Below are 15,526 nucleotides of genomic sequence, written 5' to 3' on the forward strand. Positions count from 1 at the left end.
TCAACAGATGTTGTTTGTAGCAGATAGTGAGTGTTCTATGCTTCCGTTACTTATTAGATTAGTCTGTATTCTAACAGCTAAATGAGCCAAGAGATCATAAATAAGCTGGCTAGAACTTTTTAGCGATTCAACAATATTCAAAGTCAAAGAAACTTCATCACTGACTTCTTGTCAGTAAGATTAATAAAAACATAGAGGCATCGAGTCATAGAGATGTACAGCATGGAAACAGACCCTTCGGTCCAACCCGTCCATGTCAACCAGATATCCCAACCCAATCTAGTCCCACCTGCCAGCATCCAGCCAATATCACTCCAAACCCTTTCTATTCATATACCCATCCAAATGCCTTTTAAATGTTGCAATTGTACCAGCTTCCACCACTTCCCCTGGCAGCTCATTCCATACACATACAACCCTCTGCATGAAAAAGTTGCCTCTTAGGTCTCTTTTATATCTTTCCCCCTTCACCCTAAACCTATGCCCTCTAGTTCTGGACTCCCCGACCCCAGGGAAAAGACTTTGTCTATTTATCCTATCCATGCCACTCATAATTTTGTAAACCTCTATAAGGTCACCCCTCAGCCTCTGACGCTCCAGGGAAACAGCCCCAGCCTGTTCAGCCTCTCTCTATAGCTCAAATCCTCCAACCCTGGCAACATCCTTGTAAATCTCTTCTGAACTCTTTCAAGGAAGGAGACCAGAATTGCATGCAATATTCCAACAGTGGCCTAACCAATGTCCTGTACAGCCGCAACGTGATCTCACAACTCCTGTACTCAATACTCTGACCAATAAAGGAAAGCATACCAAACGCCTTCTTCACTATCCTATCTACCTGCAACTCCACTTTCAAGGAGCTATGAACCTGAACTCCAAGGTCTCTTTGTTCAGCAACACTCCCTCGGACCTTACCATTAAGTGTATAAGTCCTGCTAAGATTTACTTTCCCAAAATGCAGCACCTTGTGCTTATCTGAATTAAACTCCAGCTGCCATTTCTCAGCCCATTGGCCCATTTAATCAAGATCTGGTTGTAATCTGAGGTAACCTTCTTCAATGTCCACTACACCTCCAATTTTGGTGTCATCTGCAAACTTACTAACTATACCTCTTATGTTCACATCCAAATCATTTATATAAATGACAAAAAGTACTGGACCCATCACTGATCCTTGTGGCACTCCACTGATCACAGGCCTCCAGTCTGAAAAACAACCCTCCACCACCACCCTCTGTCTTCTACCTTTGCGCAAGTCCTATATCCAAATGGCTAGTTCTCCCTGTATTCCATGAGATCTAACCTTGCTAATCAGTCTCCCATGGGGAACCTTGTTGAAAGCTTTACCACTCTGCCCTCATCAATCTTCTTTGTTACTTCTTCAAAAAACTCAATCAAGTTTGTGAGACATGATTTCCCCACGCACAAAGCCATGTTGACTATCCCTAATCAGTCCTGCCTTTCCAAATACATGTACATCCTGTCCCTCAGGATTCCCTCCAACAACTTGCCCACCACCGACATCAGGCTCACTGGTCTATAGTTTCCTGGCTTGTCCTTACCACCCTTCTTAAACAGTGGCACCAAGTTAGCCAGCTTCCAGTCTTCCGGCACCTCACCTGTGGCTATTGATGATACAAATATCTCAGCAAGAGGCCCAGCAATCACTTCTCTAGCTTCCCACAATGTTCTAGTATATCAATATAATTGTCAAAATTTACTTGCCCATAATCAAAGGCAATAAGTATTACACTGTTTTGTAAAACAGCAGAGACTTTGAAAGGATTTAGTTGCTTTGGACACATATAAATGCTAAAGACCAACAATCACCAAGGGAATAGAATGTTGAACTCTGTAGCCAAAATAGTAGCATGCAGGTACAATGAAGTCAAGGTCAAACTATTAAATTATGTACTGAGATCAGTGTCCAATCTTTTATCATAACAACAAAGAAAGATTCAAGTTTTGCAGGCAATTTAGAGCAAAGGCAGAAATTTGATACCTTCTTGCATTAAAAGACTGCATGATCAGGCAACAATATGAAACTTGGTTTTTAGGCCTTGGATAAGAGATATCAGAAATAACCTTGCAATGATATGAAACTGAAATGTTGAGCACTTCCTGTAACCATCACACTTAAAGTATCACTTCCTGTCACATCTTCCAGATTACATTCTTAATGATATAACAGCAATGTTACTGGAGTCGGGCTAATAAAAAAAGTACAGAAAAATTCAACCAGCAAGACTATTTAACTAAATTATGAGATATGGTTAAAGATACTCAGGTCCAAAATAACAAAGATAAGGTCATGCAATTACATTGTACTTTTCGTGAACACTATGGGTCACAGTGTTTTAAAGCAAAAGAAGTATTTTTTGAAGTGGGCCACTGTTATAATAGGAAACACAGTTGCCAGTATGAAGATTGCAAACTTCCACAATCACTAATGTGATATTGAACAGATAATTGATGGTTTGCAATGTTGACTGAGGGATAAGTACTTGCCAAGGCACCATGGATATCCCCTGTTATTCTTTAAGATAGTGAATGGAATCCTGTGCATTGTCATGAGTAAGCAGATGGACCTGATTTGAACGTGTCATGCAAAAGACTTCAGCTCTGATGGTGTACTCTACTTCATCAGTGCCACAATGGAGTGGCAGCTGTGATTTTTGTATTCAAGGTACAGAGTAGGTCTTGAACTCAGAAGCAAGAGCATTACTGAATGAACAATGGCCTACAAGGAATACTGAATGTAATGAAAGCAAATTACTGTGGATGCTGGAGATCTGAAATAAAATCAGAGAATACTGGAGAAACTCAGCATCTCTGGAGAGAGAAACAGAGTTAATGTGTCAAGATCACTAACTCTTTTTTGGAAGCTTTTCATGGAAAACTGCTCACATCAAGAGTGATCAACACATGCATTGCACTTCCAGGTGAGTTTAGAGATAGAAAAAAAGCGGCAAGCAATTGAAAAACAAATGGAATATGTAATGGTAGGTTTATAGGATTTTTGTAGATTGGTACATTGCATTACTACAGGTGGCCTTTCTCATCTGTTAATTATGATCTTTGTTAAGGTTTCAAGCATGGATTCATTAAAGTGTATGTATGTAAACAGTCCACCATTGAGGTAGAAGTAAGCAGTTTCTACACTGGAAATAACTAGCAGTTTATTGAAGGAATAGAATGTCTACATGCAATGCTTGATTAAAATCTTATTTTACATATTAAAGTTTTATCTATTTTGCCATCTAATCATACTTATCTGATTTACTATGCTCCTTAAACACCCATTTGCCTTGCTTGCATCGTAAGTACATGTTTGACTCCTTGGGCCACAGTAAGGAGAAGATGTCTCAAATAACTGTCCATTTAGTGGAAGCTAAGATTCATTCCTTCACCATCTTTATTATGTTTGCTTTTTGGATGAAGGTAATGTGGTAATTTCTTTAAGTCCAAAATATTTAATGTTCCAGTTCCTAAGCTCTGCCTTGGTCTCGTTAATGTCCTCAGTCACTATATTTTAATCAGTATCCTGCATTCTTTCATTTCAAGTGCAGCTGCACACACTTTACAATTTAACATTAATGCTGAAAGCAAACACATTTTCTTAAAGATTTTCACCTTGTAGTCATCAGGACATTTCACAAGATGACCAATTTAAGGGATAAGTTACCATTCACCTTATTTTTTTTAAATCCCCCCACTCCCGCCTAACTGCAGTAGTGCTTATTTTTTCCCCCAGTACCCATGTTGTGTGTGTGCAGGTGTGGGACACAGTGTGAGACACAAGATGTACAAATCTTTATTCAATTTCTACCACCAGGAAGAAAGGAAACACCTGAGTGCAAGCTTTCATTCATTCTTTTTTCTTCTTTTTTTCTTTTTTTTTGCGGTAGTGCTTATTTTTTCCCCAGCACTCATGGTGTGTGTGTGCAGGTGTGAGACACAGTGAGAGACACAAAGTGCACGAATCTTCATTCAATTTCCACCACCAGGAAGATAGGAAACACCCGAGTGTAAGTTATGATTCATTCTGTATAAGTGAAAATTCTGATTGGTCGGCAAATGATCTCTGATTGGCAGAGGTATTTCCTGAAGAATGCACCAATTAATAAAGATTGATGTTGATCATTTCAGGAGTACACATGTTCTGTTTTATAAGATTAAAAGATACAGGAACAAAATTAGGCCATTTGGCTCTTCAGGTCTACTTCACCATTTGATCATGGTTATATGTTCCTCAACCCCATTCTCCTGCCTTCTCCCTGTTACCTCTGATCCCCTTATTAATCAAGAATCTATTTATCCTTCAAATAGACTCAGTTACTTGGATTCCACATCCATTGGCAGCAATGAGTTCCACAGATTAACAACCCTCTAGTGAAGAAATTCGTTCTCACCTCAGTTCTAAATGGTCATTCCTTCTCTCTGAGACTGTATCCTCATGTCCTAGTCTTTGCTATTAGTGGAAACATCTTCTCCATGTCCACACTCTCAGTTTTCAGTAAGATTCAATGAGATCCTTCCTCATCCTTTAAACATTGTTGAGTGCAGACCTAGAGGCTTCAACTGCCCCTCATATGATAAGCCCTTCATCTCCAAGATCATTCTTGTAAACCTCCTCTGGACCTCCTCTAAGACCAGCACATCTTTTGTTAAATATGCATCCCATAATTTCTCAATATTATAAGTCAAACCGGAGTCTTATACAGTCTCAATACTATCTCCCTACTCTTGTACTATAATTCTTGCAACTGAAAGCTTACATTGCATTTGCCTTCTGAACTACCAAATAAACTTGCATGTTAACCTTAAGAGAATACTGAACTAGGACTCCCAAGTCCCTTTGTGTTTCAGATTTCTGAAACCTTTCCCCATTTAGAAAATAGTCTATGCCTCTATTCTACTTACTAAAGTACATAATCTCACACTTTCTTATACTGTATTTCATCTGTCACTTCTTTTCCCTCCCTCTTATCCTGTACAAGTCTTTCTACAGCCTCACTGCTTCCTCAATGCTACCTGTCCCTCCACCTATCTTTGTTTCATGTTGAAATTTAGCAACAATGCTAAAATTTATTTCATGTTTATATAACATGAACAGTTGTGGTCCTCTCTATCAGTGTTCAGTAAGATTCAATGAAATCCCCAACACTGGGTACCATCCTGAAAAATACCCCTTTATCCCCACTGTCTGCCTTCTTCCAGTCAGCCAATCCTCTATTCTTGTCAATACCTTGCCCTGAACAATGTGGGCTCTTGTCTTATTTAGCAGCCTCCTCTGCTGAACCTTGTCAAAGACCTTCTGGAAATCCAAATCGATCATGTCCGCTGGCTCTGCTTAGTCTAACTTACTCATTACCTCCTCAAAGAATTAAAACAGATCTGTCCCCTTTCGTGAAGTTGAGCTGACTCAGTGCTATTTTACCACACACATCCAAGTACTCCATAATTTCATTCTTAATAATGGACTCAAATCTTACCAAAGATCAAGGTCAAGTTAACCAACCTATAATTACCGATTTCCTATCTCCCTCCCTTTTTATTCAGGGAATTACATTATCTATTTTCCAGTCCTCTGGGACCCTACCTGACTCCAGTGATCTTCAGATAGATCATCAAAATGCCTCCACAATTTCCTCAACCATCACCTTCAGAGTCATGGATTGTGTTTAATCCGGTCCGGGTGATTTATCCACCTTCAAATCTTTCAACTTCTCCAGCATCTTCTCCTTAGTGATGGTCAATGCACTTACCTCTGCCCCCTAACTCTCTTTACGTTCTCGTATGCTACTGGTGTCTTCCACTATGAAGATTGATACAAAGTACCTATTCAGTTCCTCTGCCCTTTCTTTGTAATCTCTTATTACTTCTTCAGCCTCATTTTCCAGTGGTCCAATGCCCACTCTTACCTCTCTCTTATCTTTTATTTATTGAAAAATACTCTTGCACTCTTCTTTTACGTTATTAGCTAGCTTACCCTCATATTTCATGTTCTCCAAATCCTATCATCACCCAAACTGCTTTTTTACTCATCCTTTGCTGGATTTTAAAGACTTTCCAATCCTTTATCTTCATCACACTGTATGACTTTTCTTTGGCATTCAGACTGCCCTGTCTTAGCTTGTCAGCTATGGTTGCCTTGTCTGCCCCTTAACATATTTTTTCTTCGTGGGATGAATTTCTGCTGTGGCTCCCAAATTATCCCTAGAACATCCTATCATTGCTGCTCCACCATCCTCTCTGATGGCTCCCCTTTCAATCAGCTCTGGGCAGCTCCTCCCTCATGTATTTTTAATTACCTTTACTCAATTATAACACTAATAGAGTCATAGAATCATAGAGATGTACCGCATGGAAACAAACCCTTCGGTCCAACTCGTCCATGCCGACCAGATATCCCAACCTAATCTAGTCCCACCTGCCAGCACCCGGCCCATATCCCTCCAAACCCTTCCTATTCATATACCCATCCAGATGCCTTTTAAATGCTGCCATTATACCAGCCTCCACCACTCCCTCTGGCTACCCATTCCATACACGCACAACCCTGTGTGTGAAAAGGTTGCCCCTTAGGTCCCTTTTATATCTTTTTCCTCTCACCCTAAACCTATGCCCTCTAGTTCTGGACTCCCCACCCAGGGAAAAAACCTTGTCTATTTATTCTATCCAAGTCCCTTATAAACGTCTATAAGGTCACCCCTCAGCCTTCGACATTCCAAGTAAAACAGAAGCAACCTATTCAACCTCTCCCTGTAGCTCAAATCCTCCTGGCCACATCCTTGTAAATCTTTTCTGAACCCTTTCAAGTTTCACAACATCCTTTCGATAGGAAGGAGACCAGAATTGCACGCAATATTCCAACAGTGGCCTAACCAATGTCCTGTACAGCCACAACATGACCTCCCAACTCCTGTACTCAATACATCTGATTCCAGCTTCTCCCTCTCAAACTACAGGTTGAATTCTATCATATTGTGCTCACTGCCCCCTAGGGGCTCCTTCACCTTAAGCTCCCTAATCAAGTGTGTCTCATTACACATCATCAAATCCAGAATTGTCGGTTTCCTACTGGGCTCTACTCCAAGCTCCAAACAAAATCTCGTAGCCATTCAACAAATTCCTTTACTTGGGATCCACTACGAACCTGATTTTTCCAGGTCACCTGCATATTGAAGCTTCCCCAGGATTATTGTAATAGTGCCTTTTTTACATGCCTTTTCTGTCTCCTGATTTATTTTCTACCTCATATTCTGACTACTTCTAGGAGGCCTACACATAACTCCCATCAAGGTATTTTCTCCTTTGCAGTTCCTCAATTCTATCCACACAGACTCTACACATTCTGACTTCCTGTTATCGATTTAATTTTATTTCTTACAAACAAAGCAGCCCCACCCCATGTCCATTTGCCTGTCCTTTTGATAGGACTTTGGATATTCAGTTCCCAGCCCTGATCTCCAACACAGCCACATCTCTGTGATACCTAGAATATCATATCCATCAATTTCAATCTGCACTATAAGATCATTTACCTTGTTTTGTGTACTGTGTTCATTTAAGTACAACACCCTCAGCCCTGTGTTGACTGCTCCCCTTCTCATAGTTGCTCCCTGACTCTTTCCATTGTCTTGTTCTATTATTTGTTCTGAAACGTTAACAACCTCTCGTGAGCCCTCCCCTCTTTAACTAGTTTAAATTCCCTGTGATCTCGATTTACCTCGATTTGTGTCATCAGTTTGTCCTCACTATTCTGAATGCATCATGCATTAAGGTACAAAGCCTTCAGATTTGTTCTATTATCAAATTTCCCCACATTTTTGTGGTTCCTCTGTACAATATGACATTCACATATTCTATCCCTTGCTTTTATTTTTTGATAACAATCAACCCCATCACTATCTTTTCCTTTCCTTTGATTTAATAATTTTCCACTCAACTGAATCCACTCCCCAAATATTTAGTTTAAAACCTTACCTACAGTTCTAGTTATTCAATTCACCCAGACTCCAGTCCCAGCATCCCACCAGAACAGCTCCCACCTTCCCAGTGCTGATGCCAATGTCCCATGAATTCAAATCAGTTTCTCCCACACCAATCTTTGAGCCATATGTTTACCTCTTTTATCTTGTTGACCATGTGTCAATTCGCTCATGGCTCAGGTAATAATCCATAGGTCATTGTCTTTGTGGTTCTACATTTTAATTTAGCCCCTAGATGCTCACATTCCCTCAGCACAGCCTCTCTTCTCATTCTACCTATACCTATGTGGATCACAACAATTGGATCTTTCCCTTCCAAGTTCCTTGGCATCCCAGATTAAATTTCCTGAACCCGGCATCAGCAGGCAATACAGCCTTTGGGATTCTCAATCTTTGCCAAAGAGAACAACATCCATTCCCCTGTTTATACTGTTCCAGATTACAACTACATTTCTCTTTTATCCATCCCTTGAATGGCTCCCTGTACAATGGTGCTATAGCCAGTTACTCATCCTCCCTTCAGCCCCATTCTCATCCACACAGGGGAGAAAGTGAGGTCTGCAGATGCTGGAGATCAAAGTTGAAACTTTATTGCTGGAACAGCACCAGCAGGTCAGGCAGCATCCAGGGAACAGGAGATTCGACGTTTCGGGCACAGGCCCTTCTTCAGGAAAGAAGGGCCTGTGCCCGAAACGTCGAATCTCCTGTTCTCTGGATGCTGCCTGACCTGCTGTGCTGTTCCAGCAATAAAGTTTCAACTCATCCACACAGGGAGCAAGAACCTCAAACCTGGTGCACAAGCTCAAGGGCTCCTTCAGCACTACCTCCTGGATCCCTCTCCCTGACTCACTTGTCGTCACAACCTCCTGTCCCTGACCACTGACTAATTTCAAGGTAGTTAATCTAATGGATGTAACTGCTTCCTGAAGCCAGTGTTCAGGTAAGTCTCTCCCTCCATGATATGTTGCAGTGTTCGAAGCTCAGACTCCAGCTCATCAATTCTGAATCGGATTTGGTCAAGCAACCAACATTTGCTACAAATGTGGTCACTCTTAATCACAATGAGGTCCATCAGCTCCCACATTTTGCAGGTACAACTCATTGCCAGGCCCTGCATCTCCATTTTATTTACCTAGCTATTAATTTGTTTTATTTTGTATGTCCTACTGGTCTTTTAGTTTGTAACGCTGTAAACATTTCCCCTATTTATCTTCAATCGCTAAGCAGCCTATAACAGATAGTCAAATTAGCAACTATTACCAACCAATGAATTTACAGCATTCCTGTAATGTCACTCTTTGTGTCATGCTGGGCCCAGGCTTCAATTCATCATGTTAAAAATAAACTAATAAATTATGAGCCAAACAAATAGGCAAAAAAAGCACCTCTTGCTCTCTGCACCAAATTCCCACACTGTCTCTGAAGTCCCTGAACAATATACAGGTAAACATCCTTTATCGGAAATTCTAAAATCCAAAAAGCTCTGAAATCCAAAATTTTTTCGTGGCTTGTGGAGCATCATTTTCGCATGTGGACACGTGACTCAACTCCACATCCACTTGAACCATCTCACTCAGATGTTATGTGGTGGCGTGGTGCAGCACTGGCAGGAGTCAATTGTGTGTCAACGCTCGTACTATTTACACATGTGCCTGCTGTTAGGTAATCTTTTATTTCATTGTGAAAATATCATTTAATCCAAAATCTGAAAAATTCCAAAATCCAAAAAACATCTGGTCCCAAGATCTCAGATAAAAGATTGTGTATCTGCATTGTATCTCTCTTCAGTTGTGATTATTTCTCCTTCCTGACTGTGAGGAGCTTACTGATCAAAAGACTATTTGTATATCTGATATTATATTTTGAAATCCAACATTACCAGTTTAGAGTTTATATTTGACTAAAATTCTAGATGATTTCCAATTTAAAATGTCTGCAGGGTTCACATCATCTCTCCTTTCACCAGTCTTCTGTTTCCTAAAGATTTAACCTAAAGATTTTAGATCTACTCACCAAAATAGCAATTTATATCCCCCTTTACAATAGACACATTTTGGAAACCTATTCATCATTTGAATAAAATCAGAAATTACCCAGACCGATTGAAATTAATCTAAGTATATTAGTCCACATCTTCCTTAATAATACAAATGATCTGAAGATATCAAATGACTAAATGAAAGCAGAAGAGTTTATGACAGCTAAAGAAATATTGCTAGCAGTGCAGACTCAGAGAAAGCTTTAGGCTGAATAGTTAGCAGATAAGGTGAAAGGAAGTAAACTAGCGTATAAGAAACAATTCTATGTTTCTTACAAAGATTGCATTATAATTGAAATATGCAATTTAAAGGGGCAACTCCTGAACTGAGAGAGCTTTGTAGGTTAACAGTAAATGTATTTGTTATTTCCTTGCCTGTTTCATTGAAAGCCCTAAGGTGGAGGGTCATTATTATCCGAGATTTGGTAGTCATTTTTGTCATTAGCTTTTTAATTCTTTACTGATGGATAAGAATCCCCAGTGGAGTTTATTCTCAACAGCTGGAGATTTTTTTCCCCCAACTACAATCAGAATTGCAACTGAAGAAGCAATTAAACTCATTAGGTTAAGTAATCAACTTTCAATGCAAATTAGAACACAGACTTGAAATTTAGTAATTTGGGAGTACAAGTTGGCTTTGGATTTAGTTTTCAAATCTTTATTTCCAATGGAATTGTATTCCCATTATTTCTGGATCTGCTGTAGACTAATTTAAAGACATTGACTTATTAAATGTTCAACATTCTTTATCTATCATTAGATGCGACAAGGAGCTGGACAGGCTTTATTCCAGTAGTTACCGTTTTTCCTTTAAGGATTTGCTGATCAATTTGATAGACAAAAAAATCATCCCCATATTTAAGACCATAAGACATAGGAGTGGAAGTAAGGCCATTCAGCCAATTGAGTCCACTCCACCATTCAATCATGGCTGATGGGCATTTCAACACCACTTACCTGCACTCTCCCCATATCCCTTAATTCCTTGCCAGATTAAGAATTTATCAATCTCTGCCTTGAAGACATTTAATGTCCCAGCTTCCACTGCGCTCCTGGCAATGAATTTCACAGGCCCACCACTCTCTGGCTAAAGAAATGTCTCCTCATTTCCATTTTTAATTTATATTTAGCCTGAGTGAAGTATTCTCCTTTCAGCTTGCCACCTTAGAATTTTTTCCATTCAATTGTTGAAAACAGATAGTCCTGTTCATGTCAATGCATCAAAACAGCTGCAATGCAATGGGGTCTTACCCGTGGGTTCCTGATTTCAACTGAACCTTTTGGGATGATTCAAACAAAAAGGGGGGAATGAACTAATTGACACAATGTGATGAAATATGTCTCCTTTCCTTTGGGAAAGAAAGTAAAATGAAAAGATTTTAAAAGCAGATTAGCTATATGATTTGTTGCAGATTCAGACTCTTATTTTCTGCAAATTGGAATGAAATTTATGATCAGCTAATATATTGTGAAATTAAATTTTGTTAGCTGTTTCCCGAAAGGAATTCCACTACATTTGGCTGGTGCAGTTAAATGTGCCACTCGTGGGTTACAAATCCAGATGGTCTCCCAGCAGGAAGGTATTACATATTAACGATATCAAGAATTTTCATGGTTTTGCAATGCTGATCACGTGAAGTTTACAGACACATAATCACAACCAAGAATGTTCAAGGCCAAATTGTTTGTTGTGCCGTTCAGAACTGAGAAGGTACAAGGCATCATCATTCAACCAAGTGCCAGAAATTGACACTTCATGCTCTGTTGTAGCACATTTCCGCACTGACATGCAAAACATTCCCTTGATCTGACGTTTTGGAAGCCTTCATCGAGGAGTTTAAGTGTGGTTGGTTGCCCAAATTCCCTTGCTGTAAACAGTTATTTTCCACATCACAGAGGTAAGTCTGGAGGGCAAGAAATTTGCCGATGTCATGCATGCTGAAAACTCAGCTAAAGATTTATGAGAAGCTCTCTAACATTTTGAAGAAATCAATGCAGTATGTAAGTAACATTTAAGTAAGTTTTACCTGCAAATTATTGCGATCTCTATTTAATCCTTACTTTAAAATTAAATTGTAATTTTAATCAGAGTGCTTGTGGGACAGCAAAATGTTTATCTAACTATTTGAAAGCAGCAGTGATGCTGTTAAGCTCTGCAACTTTTACAATGTATTTATTCCATAGGGAGTTTATTCCCATTATTTCTGAATCTGTTGGAGACTGATTTAAAGAGACCGACTTAGCAGTTGGTCAACATTATTGTTGCATCAATTGATGCAACTCAGAACTGGATAGACATTATTCTAGTTGGCATTATTTTCCCATCAGGATTTACTAATCAAACTGATCTGCAACCAGAAAATTAATCCTCATATTAAGCCTGAGCTAAGTACTCTCATTTCAGCTAGCCAATCGGTGCCTTACAAATATTCCAACTCATTTGTGCAAAAGGCCTGAGATAGAGGGCATGTCAATGTGTCAAAGAAATGCAAATAGGGTCTCATCCATAGTCTCTTAATTTCAAATGAGCCTTTCATAGAGATTGGGACACAATCTGTCCCTCCAGTCTATGTGGAAAATAAACATTTATAGCAAGGGAATTTGGGCAACCAATCACATTTAAACCTTATGGATAACCAAGCACATTTAAATGTATGGACAAAAAAGGATGTTTTAAATCCTAATCTATGCTAACTCCTTTGACAGCACATAATAGTGTCAATTTCCGATCAATGGAGACAGCACATCCAGCTACAATAATTGCAAATTCATTGCGAAAGAGAGTGGGAGGGAACCTGGAACTGACCATCACATTAACACAGGATGAGGACAACAAGTACTTTGCCAAAATCAATAAATTAACATTTTCCAAATGAGGAAATATTGGGTCAGGTAAAGAAAAGCATGACCAAAAAGGTAAACTTCAAAATGTGTGAAATAAAAATACTGCAAAAATAGGTGGAGAGAAATTGTTGAACTTAGGGCCCTAGAAGTTGAATGACGAACACACACAGTAGAATAATGGAAATCAAGGCGGCACAGCAGGTAGCAATTTAAATGCACTGAAATCTTGCAAGCTTGCAGGTCTGGAAGCTATCACAGAGGTAGAGCAAAACCAAGAATTATGGGATTAGAACACAAGTTTGAAAAGTTTAAATTGGAGACACAGTCAGACCAAGACCTAATGTAGGTCAGTGAGCACAGGGTAACAAGCAAGTGATATTTGATGTGATTAGAATAAGGTTAGCAAAGGTCTGGATACAGTGAAGTTCACAAGGACTAGAAGGTAGGCAGCTAACCTAGATAATACTTGAATATGTATGGTGGGTGCTTAGTATAGATCATCTAAGATTTGTATTCAAAATATTTCCTTTCAATTGTCTTCTGTTTTTACACCATTGCCCTGCTATAGGAAGGATGTTATTAAACTGGGAAGGGTGCAAAAAAGAGTTACAAGGATGTTACCAAGGATTTGAGTTAGAACGTTGGGCTGTGACCTTTTACACTGGAGCGTAGGAGGCTGAGGAGTAGCTTTATAGAGGCTTATAAAGTAATGAGGGGCATACATAAGGTGAATAGCCAAAGTCTTTTACCCACGGTAGGGGAGTCTAAAACTAGAAGACAAAGGTTTAAGGTAAAAGGGGAAAGATTTAAAAGGGACATGAGGGGCAACTTTTTCACACAGAAGTTGCCACGTGTATGGAACAAGCTGCCAGAGGAGGTGGTAGATGCAGTACAACTAAAACATTTAAAAGACTTTTGGACAGGTACATAGATGGGAAAGGTTTAGAGGGCTCTGGGCCAAATGTTGGGGCCAGTTCAGTTTAGAAAGCCTGGTTGGCATTGACGAGTTGAGCCAAAGGGTCCGTTTCCATGCTGTACGACTCGATAAATATTTTCCTTATTTTCTCATCATCAGCCTAAGTGGTTGCAATCATTCACTTCCCAGCTTTGGTGTCATTGTGCTAACATTGTGTATTGGAATGTGAATATAAAACAAATAATTAACTATATAAATGAAACATATGGACAAACCATTTAGCAAAATCAGGTGAGCAGCAACATTCTGGATTTACATAATGATTATCTTCACTAATCTGACAGAGACATCCTTACATCTTTTTATCTGTGAGATTGGAAGCAAAAATCTTCAAAGGAATTTAATCTCAAGCAGCAGGGATATTAAACAACTAAAATTCACCATGAAAAATATGGTCTTCTGTGTACAGTGTATCGAAGGGTATGCAGTCACAACATTGGAGAAAGACAACACCTAATATCCTTTGAATTGTGTACTGAGCAATGTTGTTTTGAGATTAAAGTCAATATTTGCTGATGGATACTGCAGAAGTCAAATACCTCTGCAATCACTGAAAATTAAAATAGCTGAGTCAATGAGAAGACATGAGAAACAGAGTAATGAAGGGGCAAAATCAGATCCAGGAAATCAGGATAAAGGAAAGATGCAAACATTTTTATTTCATTCAACCTCAGTATTTTCTGTACTTGTTCCCTGCAGAGAAGTGGGCCCCTAATGTACGAGAAAATACAAGGGCTCCATGCTGCAACCATAACCAAAAGCCAACCATAACCAAAAGCCAACCATAACCAAAAGCCAACCATAACCAAACATCCTCCCACCATTATAAGACATCCAATTATACTACTTACACAGGACAACTTCTGAACATTTCAGTTTCACACATTTCCTGTCAATATCATGACAGATTTACTGGCATATTTCTCTGGAAAGTGAGAAGTGAAATGGCCCTGATCTTTGAACTGCTGCATAGTGTGAAACCCCCTGTGAGTTTAAATTTTAATTTGGAGCATCAAGTTGAAATTTATGCTACAAGATTTCAACAACCTCCTTGGCAAAAGCCAATGCTGCATTGACAGCAAAACATGTTCTTTCAGTAATCAATCCATTCAGATCCTTCATCTCCCCTCAGAACCACAGAGAACATGTGGGAGTTTTGCAAACAGAGAGTGAGCAAGCTGTCATTCTGTTTTTTTAAAAAGTGTTTTTGTATGTAATTCCTCACAAAACTTGCATTCAAAGCCTTCATAAAAAGAATCTGAAGAATTGCAGATGCTGGGAATCAGTAACAAAAACAGAAATGGCTGGAAAATTCAGCAGCTGTGAATAGACAGCAGAGTTAACGTTTCTGGACCAGTGACCCTTCTTCAGAACTGATGTTAGCTTGGAAAAGGTTGGTACGGTACAACCTCGATTATCCAAATTTCAGATTATCCGAACATGATCTTAAGGTCCTGATGCTTGGGTAAACTGTGTGATCCGAACATTTGATTATCCGAACAAAATATTCCCCACCCAAGTCATTTGAATAATTGAGGTTGTCCTGTATACTGTATATGCTAAAGAATGGAGGAGGGAGGCGGGGGAGTAAACAATAGGAAGAGGTGGAGCCTAAAGAGTGAGAGAAACAGTTTAGCAGACAGAAGACTGGCGACAGGTCAGCCTGGAAGAATC

The 15,526-nt window shown here is 39.4% G+C and overlaps 1 protein-coding gene across 1 annotated transcript in view; it reads right to left on the reverse strand.

The window, feature by feature from the left end:
- LOC122559952 (solute carrier family 12 member 5) overlaps window positions 1-15,526 on the reverse strand; it is a 761,291-nt gene that overhangs the window by 548,416 nt on the left and 197,349 nt on the right. The gene's annotated exons all lie outside the window — the stretch shown is intronic.

This window comes from Chiloscyllium plagiosum, chromosome 20, assembly GCF_004010195.1.
Source record: "Chiloscyllium plagiosum isolate BGI_BamShark_2017 chromosome 20, ASM401019v2, whole genome shotgun sequence".
In the NCBI taxonomy this organism is placed as follows: domain Eukaryota; kingdom Metazoa; phylum Chordata; class Chondrichthyes; order Orectolobiformes; family Hemiscylliidae; genus Chiloscyllium; species Chiloscyllium plagiosum.